The sequence below is a fragment of the Cryptomeria japonica genome, chromosome 3, assembly GCF_030272615.1.
Source record: "Cryptomeria japonica chromosome 3, Sugi_1.0, whole genome shotgun sequence".
Lineage (NCBI taxonomy): Eukaryota > Viridiplantae > Streptophyta > Pinopsida > Cupressales > Cupressaceae > Cryptomeria > Cryptomeria japonica.
Genome location: NC_081407.1, coordinates 375,114,412 through 375,135,913, shown reverse-complemented (window position 1 = coordinate 375,135,913; position 21,502 = coordinate 375,114,412). Strand labels below are relative to the sequence as shown.

The 21,502-nt window shown below is 37.4% G+C and overlaps 1 non-coding gene across 1 annotated transcript; it reads right to left on the bottom strand.

The window, feature by feature from the left end:
• Positions 1-5,468: 5,468 nt before the first annotated feature.
• Positions 5,469-5,548, bottom strand: TRNAF-GAA (transfer RNA phenylalanine (anticodon GAA)). Its single transcript has one exon. It is a non-coding gene; the product is annotated as a tRNA-Phe (tRNA).
• Positions 5,549-21,502: the final 15,954 nt, after the last annotated feature.

Here is a 21,502-nt window from a genome sequence, read left to right as displayed (position 1 = left end):
TATACCTCATATCTGCAATTGTTGATGATGATGGTTTTCTCTTTGAATGTAATCACAAATGTTGTATGAAATAGCACGAACATAACAAAACCTTAATCACACACACATGCTTGCATAAGGATTGACAAGAATTTTCCCCTCAATACTTGATGATCAATATGCAGCCTTCAAGATCTTTGGAAATGCTTGATAATGAATGATTGACGGATGCAAGAATCTTAAATTGCTTGTAGATGGAGACTTAGATCCAAAATGAATTGATAATGTCTTTATATAGGTTTCTTTAGGTAAATTACTGATTAGGCCAACCTCCAACAATTATGTATAGCCACGAAGATAAATTCTCATCAGGAAGTACAACACTCACCCTATTTCAAATTTGGGCTTCTTTGAGGGACACCAAGACATTTTATTACACCATGATCCACACCAAGATGTACCACACCTTGGTCCCACTACAAAGGGGACCAAAACAAGATTCTAGTGAGGTGGGTATCACTTTGTGGGACCCACAACAAGTTCTTCATGACATCAAAGTTGGGTAATTAGCACAAATCAAACCTAGAGAGGTGATGGAGATAGATCACTCTAAAGCTGAGACTACCAATTGGTAGTCATACCAAATGAAACCCTGATACAAAACTTTCCATATACTAGTTCACATTCCAACATATCCATTCACCATTTCGCATATACCGGTTCACATCATCATATTGGTTCACTTCATACCATCATACCGATTCTCTTCCCAGTTTTCTTTCTTCAATATATCGGTTCATACTTTAGCATATTGACATCAATGACAACATACAATATCATCATGTCATCAAACTCTGCACATATGCCACCAATTAGTAGACATGAAAGTGATTATGTACAATGAATGTGAAAGAGTTTATGAAAAGTGAATGTAAAAGTGATTATGTACCTTAGTGGAACTATATCTCATGCATCCAATAGATGTGATTATAATAGTTCATTTTTTGTAATATTGGTTGTAAGCCATTCTCTGGTAGTGAATCGTTATACTTTGGACAATTAGTCCATCTAACAGTGAGCCACCTATTGTACTCTATAATTGGTTACATAATAATGAGAGCTAACCCTCTCCATGGTTTTTCTCATTTTCCACATATAAAATACTAGTGTCAAGTGGTGTATTATATTTTTGGTTATTATTCTTTTCAAATCTGTGATCTAGTTATGTTATGTGGATGGTTGTTTAAAAGTTTTAATAAATTTAATGAAATACTAATTCACCCCTCCCCTCTCAATATTTCAGATGTTCAACAATTGGTATCAAAGCAAGGTCCTTTAGAAGAGTCTAATAACTCGAAGGAGATCTGGAAAGATGAACATGTATTACCTAAGTCTACTTTAGATTAGGATAGATATCAAGATGCAAATGGAGAACTTATGACTTCTTTTGAAGATCATGAGAATGTTGAGAATGAAATCAAAGATCCGAGAGAAAATGTTCAATTAGCTGGAATGAGTGTATCAAAAATCTAAGAGAGAAAATTTAGAGAAAGGCACAAGGAAGTTAATGAAGGACTCAAGTAGGCAAATAGTACAATTGTAGATCTAAAAACCAAGAGTGAAGAAGATGAAAAAACCAAACACTACTTGAATAAAATGGCAAATGCAAAATAGAGGAATGTAATAAGCTTTAACAAGAAGTCACAACTTTGAAATCAGATCTAAAAAAGTCAAAGGAATGAGAAGACAAACCTAAGGTAAGTTCAGATAAGATTGATTAGATGTTAGTTGTGTAAAGGTCTCTGAAAAAAGGTTGTCTAGGATTTGAGATAGGTGAAAGCTTGCAAAGAAAGTTAGAAAGCAAAGAAGGATCATCTTCAACAAAGGAAGTTGAATTTGATAATTCAGTGAAAGATGACAAAGGTAAATTATTGGTCAAGCAACAAGTAAGTAAAAGAAACACTTCTTTTAATGGCTATTGTTTTAATTGCAATAAATTAGGTCACAAAGCATTTGTTTGTAAAAATAGAATAAATTAGAATGTTAGATCATTCTCTGGTAGGCGTTATACTTGTAATAATTATGGTCATAAAGTTACTCAATGTAAAAATCATGTTATGATAGAACAAAATAGAAATAGTCAATTTATAGGTTGATGCTATACATGAAACATGTTTGTATGTAAGGCTAACAAGTACAAATCAAGACAAGGTCAAGGATATGACAGATGTTACAACTGCAACAAACATGGACATATTGTGAGGCATTGCAGAAGAGGAGAAGTTAAGTCAAATAGACTAGTAAATAAAATCAATAAGGAAGATGTGAACGTAGAGGTGAAGAATATTTGGAGAAAGAAAGAAGTTGAAGTTGCACCCAACTCCAGTGCAGACATGTGCTTCAACAATTGAAAGTTAGAGGCTTTGACCAAGGGGGAGCAAGTCAAGAAATATCTTTCCCTTGCCAAAGAGAACAAGGCTATAGTAACAACGTGTTGAGAGCTGTGTGTTGATAAAAACTCCAGTGAAGAACATTGCACTATGACAAAATGCGAAAGTCTAGAAGGTCTCAGTAAACTCAAACAAAATGAAAATTCGGTAAAGCTACACTTTATTTCCTATTACATCTATTGCATGCAAGTGGATCAAAAAAGGATAAAAGGAGAACTCTCTTAGTAATTTATCACTCAAAGCCAAAGAGAATTCAAGCAACAATAGAGGGAATCAAGGGTTAGAGTTTCTTGATGAAGCGGCAAAATGTATTTTTACTACAAATTTGTTATTTTTACTAGTTTTCATCCATGGCTACTCCCATCATTTTTTATGTTAATACCCAAGAAGATCCAAGCTTTAAGAAATACCTAAACAAATCACTTGAAAATGATGTGTCAAGTGGGCCTTCAAGCATTCCCTTTTGAGTTTAGTTAACTGAGGATATTATGACATATATCCATGTGAAATTGGAAGAACACGACCATGGAAAGTTGTAGCAATTGTGGTCTAATAATCTGATTGGGGACAATTTTGAAATCAAACCAGAATATCAAACCCTTGTTCACAAAAACTTAAATGCATGGAATCATTTCCCCAATTTCTATCTAGATGAAAAATGGGTTAGCATGGTGATGAGGCGTTTCCATGATGAATTCATATGGCTCAAAAAATATTCTCAAATCAGCAAGAATGTAATGAAGGTGGTAACCAGAATGTGTGACTTGGGACTTATTTTGGTACCAAAGTCGACGAGGAACAAAGAGATTGCAAAGTTGACCCTTCATTGTCTGAATTTTAGTACCATAACAAAACCTACCATGTGATATGCATCAATGATGATCAAGAACAAGGTCTACTACACAAACCAATAAAATTCTATTTCAGCCATTACGGTCAATATGGCCTATGAAATGGTGGAAATAATGTTGATTATGATTTGTGCGAGATTTTGAGACAACAGGTTCTTCATAATCTAAAGAAATGCAAGGAGAAGAAGCATCCATTTAAATATGGAACCCTAGCACTATGAATTATTTCTAAAGATATTGTATTTGATAATATTACTCCTGATGTAACTAAAATGGAAGCAATCCCTCTAAAAAATGCACCTAATGTTGTTGATGTCCCCTCAAATAGTTCAAAGGAGAAAGAGGATTAAATGGAAGAAAACAAAGCAGAAGAAAAGACTTCATCTAAAGAATGTGTCTCATTGGCGGACACCATTGAAAAGGTGGAAGCTAGAACCAGCTCTAGCGCACTAGAAAATTTTCTTATTGCTCCATTAACATTCCAACTTATTTTTTCTTCCATATTATTTGTTGACTTCAACAATATTGATTCATATCAGACCTTTCAGATTAGGAAAGCTTGAATTATAGTCACCTATTGTACTCTGTTACCGGTTACATAATATTGAAAGCTAACCATCTCCATGGATTTTTCCATTTGGGTTTTCCATGTATAAAATATTGTTGTTATGTGGTGTATTCTATTTTTTGGTTATTGTTCTTTTCATTTATGCGATCTAGTTATGTTATGTGGATGGTTGTTGAAATTTTTTAATAAATTCAAGGGAATACTGATTCATCCCTCCCCTATCAGTAATCTGGATGTTCAATAGCTTATCTTTCACTGTAAAAAGGTTTCAAGGAACTTGCAAAACCCTGATTATCTAATTAAAAACATAATAGAAAAAAAAAAATTGAAAATTTTTATAGATATTTTCCTAATGTTAATAGATATTGGAAAGATAACTTTTGTATTTATATTTTTCTTATGGAATCTCTTCAAAATCATGAGCAAAGGATGAGTTGATAGATTAAAAAGTTTACCAAGCAAGATTTTTAATTAAAGCTTAATATTAAGGGATAAGGATTCGATGAGTCGTCTTATTATGAATATGAAAATTTACAGGAAGAGACTATAAAAGCAGAGAAAATAGCAATAGACAAAGAAATGAATACAATAACAAAGTAAAATTTTATGGCAATAATGAAAGAGATAATCAAGACCTTTACAAGATTAAGGCGCTTTTTATAGCAATAATGAAATGGGTAATCAAAACTATTATAATTTATAAATATAGTATCATTATTGTTAAAAAAAATTAATTATCAATGTGATTGTTTGAAAATGCATAAGTAGGCATGAGGGCCTCACTTAATGAACCTAGATTATATCACATGCATTCATGGCATACTAAGGAATCCCCCTATTTTCAAAAACTATTGCCCTAAACTCATTTTTCATCAACCCCCTCTCAATATCCAGCCTGAATTGAAAACCCCACTATTTTCACCAGATTTTGTATTTTTTCATAGCCCTGATATAAAACCCCCTATTTTCACCAGATAAGTAATATATTATTCTATTGTTTTGAGATATTAAACCCCCCAAAATGAATGCACATGATATAGCATTCCCTCGCTAATGAAGTCCCTTGAAAATAAGATACACTTTTAAAGAAAAAGAAAAATATGAATGATTTTTACTATGTGATTTTATGCAATAAATTTCCAAAAATGCTTTAATTTTTTATAGAAGTCATAAAAATACTGATATGAAAGGTCATAAAAATACCTTTATAAAGATGTATGAATCTCCTAAACACACACATGACCAAGAGATGATAAAAAAAATTGAGGTTATGACAAAGAAACATCTTTACCATTCAAAGCTGTTTTTTTTTTGGCGATTTATAGCAACACCTTTAATAATGGAAATGGAGGAAGCTCGGGCAACATAGATATCACCTTTGTTTTGGTAACTCTGGGTTGTTAATAGATATTAAAATATTTAATTTTTTCCCATCTATTTAGAAGACCAGTATAGTTGAAGATAAAATGTTTTAGTTCCTTCCTGTAGCATCCGTTAATCTTCATGCTCTAACCATGCGTATGAAAGTTGTTGGCATTGTTGACAGATCTAACTGCATCAAAAGAAAGTGGTACAAATACAGAAAAAATGACGTAAATATTTCAGCGACGGCAGCTTGACTGCGGTGAGCGTGGATCGAACACGCGACCTTCAACCTTCAGATCTTCAGTCTGACGCTCTCCCAACTGAGCTATCCCCGCATTGACAAAATTTGAGAAGGTGAAGAGATCAAACTCAATCGTAGCACATGTTGGAAAACTGCCTCTTTCAATTTCTAAGTTATTCAATAGGTTACAAGAATGTGGTCTGAAATATTAAGAAAAAAAGACTAAAATAAAAATTATACCAAAAATATACTTCATCTTTTAAATTTTATTTTTCAGAAAATTTCCATAGTAAAAGAAAATGATGTGATATATATACAATAAAAGAAACTAATGTGATTTGAGATATTAAGAAAAAGAGTCAAATAAATTTCATATAAAACAAAGAGTAGATAGAAACATATTTTATTTATTTAATTATTATTAAATTTCTACAATAAATAAAAAATGATGTAATTTTATATATAAAAGTACATAAAAATATATGTTGCATGTTTAATTTTTTTTAATAAGATTCACATAATAATAGAAAAATGATAAGATTTGAAATATGGACGTGCACATGACTGCATTTACTATGACAACTTCCCTTGTCTTGGTTGAGGTAAAGCTCAATATTTCAATCTTAGCTTAAGAACATTTGAATTAGATTCAAATTATCACTATAGAACAAGTATAGTATGTATATATTAATCACCATTAAACTGTGATTAAGATTCAATTCGATCTTAAATTATCAAACATATCTTGTATTTCAATTTTAGCTTACAAACAATTCAAATAGACCCATTGCATGTCTTGCTAGCAACAAACATTTCTACAAATCAGAATTTTGTAAAGCATAACCAAGAATCCACCAACTTAACTTTTGAGCTTAAACAATACATGACAGAAACTTGTAGCAACACGGCCTTGTTTTATATAAAATTCTCACAATAAAAGAAAGTGGTGTGATTTGAGATATTAAAAAAAGGGTACATAAACTTTTTACATACTAAATTTCTTTTTAAAAGTTTCCACACACACAAACACACACACACCCACACACACACACACACACACACACACTATATATATATATATATATATATATATATATATATATATATATATATATATATAGTCACACAAATTTGTTCAGCTTAATTAAATAAATATTCGCTATTTATTTGATTAAAAATCTACTAGCCATCAGTTAATTAAATTAATATTTAATTAATTCATCTCCAAACATTCTTCTATTAATTAAATAAATTATTCAATTTATTTTAATTAATTCATTCAACCAAATTCAAATCAATTAAATAAATAAAATCTATTTATTTAATTAAAATCCCCTTTTCCTCTTTTAAATAAATTAAATAAAACATTTATTTAAATCATTATCCCCACCCCACTTGCATTTTCCTACAAATGCAACTTGCACACATTTTGAAATAAATGAATTTTTATTTTAAATAAAATCCTATTTTCCCTCACCCACCAAATCCACTTGCAAAAATCTAATCCCCTTCTAGATTCTTCTAACCCCTTCCTAATTAACTTAATCCATCCCCTAATTATTGTCACATTCCTAAGCAAAATGGAGTCACTTCTCAAAGCCTAAAAGTCTTTGATAACCATTAAAGGCTTTCAACCTTCAACCACTAAATGTCTCAAAGTCTTGGATAACCTTTGAAAGCTTCCAACCTTCAACCACTAAATGGCTCAAAGTCTTTGATAACCATTGAAGGCTTTCAACCTTCAACCACTTAATCCCCAAAGTCTCCAATAACCATTAATGGTTACCTCAAACCCTCCCACATGGTTAAAACATTTGTTTTGACTCAACCTCTACCCAACCCAAGGGTCTCATCAAGCCTTTAATGCTTTGACCATGATTATCTCTTAATCATTTGCACAAAGGTTTATCCTTGCATTAACTCCTAATCCAGTGGGTAATCCTAATTTAGGCTTGACCCTTACCTTCTAGATAACCATGAGGTCTCCTCAGGCATTTAATGCCTCCAACCTCTTCTCTCAACCCAATCTTATGTTGACACTTGTCACCATTTCATTGGTGCAAATTGTGCACATGGATCCCCAACTTTCAAGCTTGACCCTTGATTAAACCTTTCAATCCTGGCCATCCATTGCTCCATTTTTCCTATAAATAGAGCCCATTCCTTCATAATCCAGATCCTGAAAACTTGTATGCATTTAGGCTATAGACATTTTTAGAGAGCATTTAGCATAGCATAACTAAAATCTTGTCTTTTTGGTAAAATCAATCATTTTAGCATCAATAGCATAGTATTTAGCTTTTCATTTCATATTTGAAGCTTAATATTAAATCTCAATCCTCCATAAGCATCCATAGTGCAAAAAGCTGCTGAGAGCTACACTATTTTGGAACTTGGAGAGGAGAGGAACAAGGGAGAAGGAACTAGGAGTATGTTAGGAGGTATTTGGAGATGCCTCATCATGTTTGCTTTGATAGTTAAATATGCTTGCATGATTTTTAGTGTCTCTTTTAGTATGCCTTCATAGATTAGTTTTAGATTGACTAACACTAAACGTTTTGTGTGTTTTTCTTTGATCTTAGACTAACCTTGTGCCATTTAGGAGGGCATCATTTGGTGAACCCGACGTGAATCGAACACGCAACCTTCTGATTTGTTTTTGAAAATTAACATTTTTTCTTGTTGAAACTGTCACACAGGTCGCGCTTCGGCGCTATTGAACACGTTCTAGCACTACCGACAATTTTTATTTTAGCATTATTGTTGTTAAAATAGCGCTATTGTAAAAGTTTCGATGCTATTGAAATTGTTTTAGCGCTTCTGGGATTCTTCTAGCGCTATTGGGAAAAGTATAGCACTTCTGTCTTTCTGTCATTTCTACTCTTTCAGCGCTACCGTTTAAATTAGCGCTTCTGCTCAACGCAGACTAGCGCTATTATGTAAATTAGCGCTTCTGTAAAAACACAGTCTAGCGCTATTGCGACAGAGTGTCGTCTAAATTAACTTGTAACTGAAAAATTGAACATTTTAGGCTTGTGGAAGCCCCCCCCGTGAACACCAATTTTTACTAACTTGTTTTTGTTCATGCAGGTTAAACAACTCACTATAAAAGAATCACGAAATTGTCCTTTAAGTGCTTAAAAAGAACTTAAAAACACAAAAAAAAAAAAAAAAAAAAATTCATTGTTTTCTTGTTAGGCCTCATTTTCCTTTTGGTGCTTAAAATTAACAACACAACTTTGATTTCATTGCATCAATTGGGACCTAAAATTTACAATCCACACTTCAAAAATTTGGTGCAGTAAAAAGAACAATCCACTTGTTTTGATTTTTGGCAAAAACAAATTTTCCTGCAAGCAAAACGTGTTTTTCATTAAGTTGACCAGGATTTCCAAATTCTAGATTACAAAACACATTGCCTTTGAAGTTAAAACGAACACCATGACTGTTGGAGCAACATCTCCAAATAGTTAAATCATCTTTGCAAAATGCTGGATTAAAAAGAACAAGTGTTTTACGTATCTGGCACGCTTGTGCACAAAAGTCAGTCAAGTGGACCTACTTCTAACACACACTATCCTCTCCCTTGGCTCTCGTGGTCCTAGGTGCAAGAGAAAAGTGTTAGTAACACTCAAATTTTATCTTTTTAAGAGAGGCCTGTCAAGGGATCGATACTCTTGGGAACGACCTCGAGCGGTAAATCCTTCGAGCCGCTATAGAAATCAGGTGAGAGCGAAAGCTGTAGCCTTGGGTATAGTTGTTCCTATAGTGTAACTGGTCGAAAGGACAAATGGGCCCCACCACCAGTTACAAGGCTCTTAAGTGAGTCACTGCAGAATGAACTTATGTCCAAAGCCATTGAACATGACTAAACACCTTTAAGTAGTAGCCCACCTGTTCTATTGATTGAGGATATTTGAGGTATAATTTAGTGCAAGAGCATAGAAGGTTTTGCTCCCAAGATACTCACCATACATATTTCTTTGAGTAGAAACATAGCTTTTTGAAAGGTCACTTGTGGCTTGATAAAAGTGGTGACTCCCCCATCATAGGGATCATCTATTTGTTATGCTCGTGCAAGACTTAGTATATCACATCCTTACCTGCCACGGCGGGATTCATAAGGTATGTAGTACCAAAGTCGAAGAAATATCAAGATGTGGGCTAAATTTATCACAACTGGCCATTTGACCTTAGGGATAAAAAATGTTTGAAGTGTGTTCGTTTTACAGACCTAGTGCAAATTGAGCTGACTTCAGGCTTTGGAAATACATCTTAAAATACATCTAAAAGAAGGGTCAGAAACAAGTCCAAGGATTGGGTTAATCTAGACCCATACTCATTTGTGCCTTTGAGGCTACAATTTTGTGTTTGTGTGCTTGCTTTGTTTTCTTGTCAAAGAAAAATAAAAAAAATCAATCCCAAAAACAAAGTATTCATCCAACATCTGTCAACACAACCAAAAATACCAAAAACAAAGTGCAAACAACACAGAGTCACAACTTTTATGACCATTCTTCACATCTTGAGAAAGAAGAAGTGTCATCAGAATATCAACTTGAAAAGAAGACCATTGAGCTCAAAGGCTTTAATCAAAAGGAGGAAATTCTTCTATGTCAATCGACAAATCTTTGTCTCCCATAGAGTCTTTCTACATCGCATGCGTCTATACCTTCAAGGTAAAACAAACGAGTTTGATTCAAGATCATTGAACAGCAGAGCTTTTATGCAATATAGAGCTCTGAGTTATCACAAAAATCAAGGAGGAAAGATTAATCCCAACTTCTTCCCAAACATCTGTATCACCTACAACACAGCTCAAGAAGTGCCACCAACGCCTGAAAGGGAAGAGATAGAGTTTGTCCCATTTATAACCCAAAGTTTTTATTGAAGTTGAAAAACAAAAACATCCATCATCTCACTCATACATCATCACTTCATCATCAATCCGTCCCAACTCTCAAAACATTAAGAGGTTCTTGTCCCAAGTTCTCTTTTAGATATTGCTTGAAATCAAACACATCACATCACTTTTTAGATTGTTTCTACATCTAGGATAAGCTCATCCTAAGAGACACATCTACGCAGGTTAAAACTAGTTCATGAGTGAATCCTCTCATTACTAGGTAGTCAAAATCTGTAACACATCTCAGATTTCTCTACACCTTATCACATCCAAACTCCTCAAAACAAACAAGCAATTCAAAGAAGGAATTTCGGTTACATCTACCTTAAAGTGCTAGAGATCCCCATACAACACAAATCACCAACCATCAATCTTTCATTTCATCACCAACTCATCATCATCTTCAATCAACTTCAAAACAAACTTGCAAACAAAATGGCTCAAACCCGATCACGATCAAGGCAACGAGAAATAGAAATTGAGGAAGAAGAGGACAACCTCAATGAATTTCAAGAAGCACTTGGAGGAAATGTGAATGACGAAAACCCAAGTACTCCCACTCCTTCAACAATCGAAAGGGTTCAGCATAACCCTCATTTTAACAGATTATTTGATGAAATACTAAGGAGCAATGCGGATGCTCACTTCTTAAAACTCGCTCAAGAAGGAGCCAAACTCCCCTCAGACTTTGATCTTGCCCAATTAAGACAAGCATTAGAAAGACAAAGTCGCCATGAGGAGGAAAGGCGTAGAGATCCCATCAGATATAACATCCCTAGAGGTAACCCACCACCTCCTCCTCCAAATGAAATGGAGATGTTGCGGCAACAAGTCGAGAATCTCGCCCAACAACTCCATAGTGGTGTTAAGACCAATCAATTCTCACTTAATGACATCTGTCCCTATCCTTTTGATAGGAATCTTTATATGCCACCCTTTCCACGCGGGTTCGAAACACCAAAATTCGAAAAATATAGAGGAAAGGGAGATCCCCGTGATCATGTCCGAGAATTTCATTCCGCTTGTCTTGAAGTGGCTTATGAGGACACATACCTAATGCGCCTTTTTCCCCAAAGCTTGGGAGGAACAACCACATCATAGTTTTCCCGACTACCAGGTGGCATTAGAACATTTGAGGAACTCATCCAGAAGTTCCTATCTCATTACTCTTATAACATTGAACGCGACATCACCATGGCTGATCTATGCAACACCAAACAAAAACCAGGTGAATTATTCTCAGTATTCCTGCAACGATGGCGCCAAATGTCTAGCAGACGTTCTCTTCAGTTACCTGAACAAGAACTAGTGGAAATTTTCATTTCCAACTTAAACGAAGAAATGGAATTTCACTTGGATGTCAAAGACACAGATTCTTTTAACGATATGATCACCAAAGGTATAAAATGTGAAAGGGCACTCATCAAAAAAGGACTCATCAAAATCTTTAATGAACCCAAAGATGGTCCTCGTCCGCGCTTCAATAGTGATAAACCAAATTTCTGGAACAAGAATAAGAATATTGTCAACGATGGGGTTGTGGATGCTCGAACTATCCAAAATGCACAACCTGTGGTTCGATTTGTAGGACAAAATCCTCCACCTCAAAACAACACAAATGTTCCTCCTAATCAAGGTCGCATCACATCTCATGATGAACCAAGACCTCGACCACAAAAACAAAAACGCACATACACTCCCTTAGGGGAACCCATTGAAACAGTGTTGTGACAACTCCTCTCTCAAAATTTGGTCACTCTACCTAAGCTATCAAACTATGAGCCTCAGGTCAAACCGGCATGGTGGAGAGATACTGAACATTGTGAGTTCCATCAAGGAAGAGGACACAAGACAAGTAATTGTCACCGATTGAAAGATCTCATTCAAGATCTTATTGATCGAGGAGAAATTGAGATTGAAGGACATGACCCAAAAACAACAAATAATGATCATCTGATGTTCAAGAATCCACTTCCATCACAAGATCAAAGGGGTCCTTCCACTTCCCGGCGAGGCACTGATACCACTGATTATACGCAAGCTGCATATAATTACACTGTCAATCACCTGTATGATGCCAGTGAACAAATTGCAACTATCACCTTCAAAAATCCCACCTCAAATTGCAATGTTGTTACGCGTCGCGGCAAAGTTACCATCAAGGCAGCTCTACAAGGCACCACCTCCATCCCAAAGCAGTACAATCTTGTGGAACAATTAGACAAAACCCCTGCGCTTATATCCATTTTGGAGCTTTTGCGTCTGTCACCCTCTCATAAAACTATCTTGGATCAAGCACTCCAAGAGGCGTCAGTCCCTGCAAACCTAAACACGGACCAATTTCAAGCCATGGTTGGAAATCTCAAGTCATCACCTTGTCTCACTTTTTCCGAAAGTGACAACTCTTCATTCCAACAACCTCATAACGCCTCACTCCACATTGAAGGCTTTGTCAACCAACACAGCATCAAGTGAGTCTTGATCAATAATGGAGCAGGCCTAAACATTTGCACACTACAGTTGGTCTCAGCATTGGGATATGCAATAGAATCAGTGGATCCTCGCAAGAAGATCACCATCAAGGCCTATGGTGATGCAGAGCGTTCATCCAAAGGAGCTGTGGTACTACCAATCCGAGTGGGCCCTGTGGTAAAGCACATCATCTGTCAGGTTCTGGACCTTCCTCTGCCATATAATCTATTGTTAGGAAGACCTTGGATACATGCCATGCAAGCCGTTCCATCTACCTACCATCAATGTATCAAGTTCCCACATAACGGTGTAGAGATCACAATCCTGGGCGATGCAAATCCCTTTGCATATTGCCATAATATCAACCATCAACCAGAGATTACTGTTCCTAATAATAGAGAAGCCATTTCCTCCACATCATGTATAAATCCCGCCTCTCTTGCCAGTTCAAACACCACTATACCGAAGCAAGAAAAGCTTAAGATGAAGATCGCAGAGGAAGGTCCTAGAGAATACAACTTGAGTCAACTCTTTTGTGTGGGACAAATGCCCACGTCTCCTAGAACACATGGTAAGCCACAGCAATTACTCCAGCAACCACTAATCATACCAGCATGTGCCTTGACGCCATTCGTCCTTGGAAAGAGTCAAGAGGAAGAGACACAAGATGAGGACCTAGCGGACTGGATCTATAAAGATCCCATTACCACTGATAAACCACGAGTTACACTTCCTACGGATCAGTATGGCAAAGGCCTTCTCATTATGCAAAGAATGGGATATGATGGTCAAAGTGCTTTGGGATACTGCAAACAAGGATGACATGAACCTCTGCTACCAGAATTCAAGCCCAAAGGTAATACAGGCCTAGGTTTTGAAAAAGAGATCCTTCCTAAACTCAGATTCAAAGGAAAACCTAGCAAACCATTTTGCCTGCCTACTGCAAAGAGAACACCTTTCATAATCAAAGCACCATCAAACACTATCCCCACTGCCCCATCGAGGCTCACAAACCCACCACAACCATCTACAATACCAATCATCCCACCAAATGAACCAGTAATCCCATCAATAACACCAATAGCAGCTGCAACTATATCAGAACCCGTAGCAACATCTATGGCACCAGCCATTCCAACAGAAGCCACTGAGGCAACACTGCCGATACTTCCTGTACCCGATCCTTTAAACCCCATCACGGTTCCTGCAGCACTGATCACTACAAAGATACATAAACCAATCACACCTGTCGTGTTTAACTCCAAAGACATCCCAGTATGGTATAGCAATCGGATGCTAGAAAGTGATTCAGAGACCGACTCACATGAGTGGGAATTTGATTCTGTACAGCTTAACACTTCAGATGAGGAAGACACATCACCACCTCCGCCACGCAAAGACATCCCTGTTTACGGAGAAGCACAGATAAAGACCACTTGGGTACCTAAGCTGGAAACATCTTCCACAGACCCTACGTCTCATCCTACGCCTGATTCTAACAGGGAGAGTACCATCAACGACCTTCACCACACTGTCTTAAACCTCACTGATACCTCTAACGAACCTAACCTAATCGATGAAGTAATGCCCATTATCCACCCTGAACTCATTGAATGGAACCAACCAAATCCCCCATGTCTTGACCTCTTCCAAAACGATGAGGCTATCATTGACTTTTTGGAATTACGGGATAATCTACCAAGCGGGGATCACAAAGCTGGATTCGCCATTGCACTTAATAGCGCAGCATACTTCGGGGCGGATGCCAAACCCTTCAGCTGCAAAAATATAACAATAAAACATGGATCTTCTAGTGAAAACCACACTGTGGCACTATTTGATCCAACAAAAGTAAAAAGAAAGAGCGTATCCAACGGTGAAAACCTCTCTGAGGCGCCTGAGGATGAAGGGTTTGACATTCTCCCTGATAGTACACAATAGGAACGATCAACGATTCTCATCGAGGAAACCAATGAATACAATGTGGGGACTCTTGAAAATCCTCATATTATACATCTGGCATCCCTTCTCACTCCAAAGGAACAGCCTCAATTCATAGAGTTCTTCCAGCAGCGTCAGATCAACTTCGCATGGTCATATGCAGACATGCCTGGGCTTGATCCTGATTTAGTCATGCATCACCTCACCGTAGCAGAAGGAGCCAAACCTGTCAAGCAGAAGCTTCGTAAGATGCATCCCCAGATTGCAGTGCTAGTCAAAACAGAACTCAAGAAACTCCTGGATGTTGGTTTCATTAGACCAATTGATTATGCAGAATGGATCTCCAACATCATGCCAGTTGGTAAACCAAAAGGGGGCATCCGCATTTGTACCGACTTCAGAGATCTAAATAAGGCTTGTCCTAAGGATGATTTCCCCCTACCAAATATCGACATCATAGTGGATCTAACGGCAGGACATGCCATGCTTTCACTCATGGATGGCTTTTTAGGATACAATCAAATAAAGATCGCACTAGAGGACCAACATAAGACAGCCTTCACATGTCCATGGGGCACATATTGCTGGAATGTAATGCCTTTCGGTCTAAAGAATGCAGGAGCGACCTATCAAAGAGAAATGACCACCATCTTCCATGACATGATGCATACTATGATGGAAGATTATGTGGATGATTTACTAGCAAAATCACTTACTAGAGAAGGACATCTTCACATCTTAGATAAAATCTTTGATAGACTGGAACAATACCATGTTCGACTCAACCCAAAGAAATGTGTCTTTGGAGTGACCTCCGAGAAACTTCTAGGATACATTGTCTCAAGCAAAGGTATTGAGGTCGATCCAGCAAAGGTTAAGGCAATCATGGACATGCCACCTCCAAGGAATATCAGTCAGCTAAGGACACTACAAGGACGGCTTCAATCCATCCGAAGATTCATTGCACAATTGGCTGATAAGTGTCACCCATTCACACACCTACTACACAAGAACATACGCTTTCAATGGGATGACAGATGCCAGCAAGCATTTCAGGCACTTAAAGGCTATCTCATGAATCCACCCTTGTTGATACCACCAGATCCAAGTCGACCGCTGTTACTTTATATCTCAGCGACAAGTACAGCATTGAGTGTATTATTGGCACAACATAATGCAGAAGGCAAAGAGTGTGTTGTTTACTACATCTCTCGCACACTGGTTGGCTATGAACTCAATTACACACCTATTGAGCGAGCTTTCCTAGCAGTAATCTTAGCAGCCACTAAATTGCGACACTATCTGTTAACACACAAGGTACAACTCATTGCAAAGATTGATCCACTCAAGTACTTACTCAGCAAAGCAGCATTGACAGGTCGCTTGGCCAAATGGGTAATGATTCTAAGTGAATTTGACATTGAGTATGTGGACCGTAAAGCTATCAAAGGTCAGGTTATTGCAGATCAGTTGGCCGATGCACCACTCATAGGCGATCATCCTCTCATTTCCAATTTTCCAGATGAAGAGATATTCATGATCACAGAAGTACAACCATGGAAACTATATTTTGATGCTTCATACACTAGGCACGGCTCAGGGGCAGGCATTCTATTTATCACACCTCAAGGTGATAGCATCCCAAAGTCTTACAGGCTCACATTTCCATGCACAAATAACATAGCAGAGTATGAGGCCTTGATCACAGGACTCAGGTTAGCCGTACAATGGAAATTACAAGAACTACAAGTATATGGCGACTCCCAACTAGTCATTCGACAAGCAACAAATGAATATCAAACCAAGGGTGATAAACTCGTGCCATACAAGCAAATGGTGGACACTCTAAAGACATCATTTACTACTATCACTTTTGAGCAGATACCAAGAGATCAGAATCGAGCTGCTGACGCTATGGCTACCATCGCATCTCTCCTAGATCTTCCACAAAATTCAACACGCTACGAGTTCTTGGTAGAACAGCTTTGGATCCCCGCTTATGATATCCACGAATCCGAAATGATATGTCGCCTTGTTGGTTTCGAATCCCCATGGTACGGTGAGTTCTACACCTATCTTCACGATCATACCCTTCCTCCCAACCAATCGAATAACCAACGAAAAACCTTCATTCGCCAAACTGCTCGATATACCATTATTGCTGAAACCCTATACCGACGTAGTCTTGATGGTACTCTCCTTCGATGTCTGGAACAGGATGAGATAACAAAGGTTTTGGAAGAGGTACATGAAGGAATTTGCGGGACTCATTCAAGTGGTCCATCACTAGCCAAGAAGATCATGCGAGCTGGATACTATTGGCCATCTATGGAAAAGGATTCCTACTAATTTGTCAGAAAATGCAAGAAATGTCAAGTTCATGGCGACCTAATACATGCACCAGCTCAAGAACTGCAACCAATCACAACACCGTGGCCTTTTTGTCAATGGGGCCTTGACCTTGTGGGTAAGATTCATCCATCTTCATCCAATGGCCATAAATTCATTATTACCGCCACCGAATATTTCACCAAGTGGATCGAAGCTGTTCCACTTACCCAAGTCACCGGCAAGCAGATCGCCTCATTCATCCTCAATTACATCATCTGTCGGTATGGTGTGCCCATGTCCATCGTCACAGATAACGGTCTTCCTTTCAAAAATCAGGATGTCCGCGAACTTTGTGAGAAATTTCATATCCAACACCGCTTTTCCACCCCCTATTACCCACAAGGCAATGGTCAGGCCGAAGCATCCAATAAAAACATATTAAGAATCCTAAAGAAGACAGTCAATGATGCCGGTCGTGATTGGCATGTTCAATTGAATCCAGCATTATGGGCATATCGAACTAGCATTCGAACCCCTACAGGTGCAACTCCTTATTCATTGGTCTATGGTGCAGAAGCTATCTTGCCTATTGAGGTCGAGATACCATCATTACGGGTTTCCTTGCACAATCTCATCGATGATGAAGCCTACAGAGTATCTCGTCTTCAGGACTTAGAGTTACTTGATGAGAAACGACAAGCTGCATACAATCACCTCAAATCCTATCAGCAACGCATGAGTAGAAGCTACAATCACCGAGTTAGATCTCGTACATTTGAGGTAGGTGATCTTGTTCTTCGAGAGAATCCTCGCAACCAACCAAATAGAGAACATCAAGGCAAGTTTGAATCAAATTGGCTCGGCCCATATGTTGTCACTGCTGTATTCAGGTCTAGGGCATATCAGTTGGCTACATCAGACGGAGAACCACTCGCAGATCCAATCAATAGCATGCACCTCAAACGGTTTTATACCTAAGGTGTACAGAGCATCAGGCTCCCCTACATATCAGAAAAATACCAAAAACATTCAGAAAATGTCCTGAAGAAAATACAAAAACATTCAAAAAAGTAAAGAAAAATCATGCATCCAAACGGTGAACAAACACTCCGGTGGCACCTTGGGTAAGTATGATGGTGAAAACCTGGCAAACAGGCGCCACTCGTAAAGGCAATGGCTCCAGTATCTTTCAGGCTCGTTGCGATCACATTCATGCACACATACATCCATCCATCCCAACCATGGCTTGTTATTTGATCTACAATTAAGAAAGTACTCCATGCGTCTAGCATCCCACCTTTTCATAGTCAGGTCTACAAACTGGGGGCAATACCCTTACCCTAGTGATGGAAGTGGATTCTACATTGTCTTATATATCATTACGCTCTTCATTCAGGCAATCATCAGAAAATATCAAAAACATTCAAAAATGACTCTCAAAATACCAAAAACATTCAAAATTGTTTCACAAAATCCAAAAAACATCGGAAAACCCATCAAAAATCACACAAAAAAAAAACATGGCAACACCTTGTACATATTTATCCGATCAGATACAAAATAAACATTGACAACTACTCACACACTAACCATTTACCAATCAAACCAACACAATCGACTTCAACAATCCAAACCTGTCTTTAAACAAGGATGCATCCTTCCTTATCAAAAACAAAGACAAGATGACGTTTTCTTTGACAAGAAAATTATGTTAAGCTATCAAATACTTGGTTGATTTGTGAGTACAATCATTTGTTTATCTGTATCGAGATCCTTTCAGCATTGTTTTGTATCGTTTGCACATTATTTTCGATGAAGTTCTGGGGCATGTACTAATGGTGTCTACGTGGGAAGTTCACTAAGCTACGTGATCTTATGCAAAATGCAGTCATAGATCACTACGGCTTGCTGACTACAGTGTATACCTCGACCATATGAGCATGAGCCATTACCAAGGATCCTTATTCTTTATTCTTTATGTATATACTGTTTGTTTGCAGGTACAATGCTCTTCCTTTGGTTCCTCCTACCTCATCCAAACTGGATAAAGGTTTTTATCTCTTAGTACGGTATGAACTTGTCTCAGGATCTGATCAGCCTAAGATCAAGGAGGACGATCCAAGTCATGCACGAAAGGAGATAATCCTTGTCTGTTCCGCAAGCAATACTCTGGTCAACTTGATCCATTATATCAAGTTGCTTGTATTAACTTGCTATATAAAATCCATGTAAGAAATACTCTGGTCATCTTGAATCATTATGTCAAGATGCTTGTATTCTCTTCCAACATTTTAAAGCTCAATGATGAAAATAGAGCACTATGGATCGTCATCTCATCTCATCTGTATATATTGCATTTCGTTGCATTCCACCCATCCATACATTCATAATAGCTGCATATCATTCATACATAGTCATAATAATGCATACTCTATTTTCCTCTTCTTCCATAGGAATGAGTCATAGGTTTTCCATTTCTTCTATCTAACATTGAACCCCCCCCTCACCCTCCCCATCTCGATAATCAGCATCATATACCCTACATCGTTTCTCAATCAACCCAATCAAGCCACGTTCATCACCATCCATCTCTAAATAGGAGGGATTGTGTTTCCTATCCTAAGTCATCCAATAAGCCAAGCAAGTTACTCTGTCTGCACAGGTACATTGACTCACACACACCTAGACTATCAACAGATACTCTGATCAAGTATCTTCGGGTCTCAACAGGTAATCGATTATGGCAAACCTAGACTACATCAGGCATTTATCATAATGACCTAGTCTCAACGGGGCTGCCATGATTCCCCACAACCATCCATCACATGCACACACCATCAATTGATCAACCAATCAAACACAATCCAACAGACAATTACATCAATTGTCTAAGTCTCAACGAGTATTTTGCTTCAGATACCTTGACTTCATCGGGCAATTACATCAATTGTCTAAGTCACATCAGGTCACTTTGATTCACTTACTCAGACTTTATCTTGTCCAAGCAAACAACTGGCATCAATTGTCATGCTTTGACTTGACCAGGGCAATTCAACCGATTGCACCAGATTGTCCAACCAATTTTGATCAATTGTATAGGATCAATCCAAACCCCACACTACATCTGCTATGTATCTCTTGCATGACCTCAGGGTACTTGCTGGCTTGTTGTTTCTTCATATTCACTCCATTTTCTCCCATTCTTTCATCATTAGTTCTAATTTCTTCTATTCTACCTCCCCTCCACTTCTCATTCTTTTTCGAGAGATCGCCCAATTTTTTTGAAATTTTTCGACCCATCTCTCGAGGGGGCATACCACCCATTAAATTTACATTTTATGGGGCATTTCTTCACACCAGTTTTTCTTTCTTTGAAACAATGCGATAAACCGCACCGTCTCAAAGAGGGGCAAATGTAGTCACACAAATCTGTCCAGCTTAATTAAATAAATATTCGCTATTTATTTGATTAAAAATCTACTAGCCATCAGTTAATTAAATTAATATTTAATTAATTCATCTCCAAACATTCTTCTATTAATTAAATAAATTATTCAATTTATTTTAATTAATTCATTCAACCAAATTCAAATCAATTAAATAAATAAAATCTATTTATTTAATTAAAATCCCCTTTTCCTCTTTTAAATAAATTAAATAAAACATTTATTTAAATCATTATCCCCACCCCACTTGCATTTTCCTACAAATGCAACTTGCACACATTTTGAAATAAATGAATTTTTATTTTAAATAAAATCCTATTTTCCCTCACCCACCAAATCCACTTGCAAAAATCTAATCCCCTTCTAGATTCTTCTAACCCCTTCCTAATTAACTTAATCCATCCCCTAATTATTGTCACATTCCTAAGCAAAATGGAGTCACTTCTCAAAGCCTAAAAGTCTTTGATAACCATTAAAGGCTTTCAACCTTCAACCACTAAATGTCTCAAAGTCTTGGATAACCTTTGAAAGCTTCCAACCTTCAACCACTAAATGGCTCAAAGTCTTTGATAACCATTGAAGGCTTTCAACCTTCAACCACTTAATCCCCAAAGTCTCCAATAACCATTAATGGTTACCTCAAACCCTCCCACATGGTTAAAACATTTGTTTTGACTCAACCTCTACCCAACCCAAGGGTCTCATCAAGCCTTTAATGCTTTGACCATGATTATCTCTTAATCATTTGCACAAAGGTTTATCCTTGCATTAACTCCTAATCCAGTGGGTAATCCTAATTTAGGCTTGACCCTTACCTTCTAGATAACCATGAGGTCTCCTCAGGCATTTAATGCCTCCAACCTCTTCTCTCAACCCAATCTTATGTTGACACTTGTCACCATTTCATTGGTACAAATTGTGCACATGGATCCCCAACTTTCAAGCTTGACCC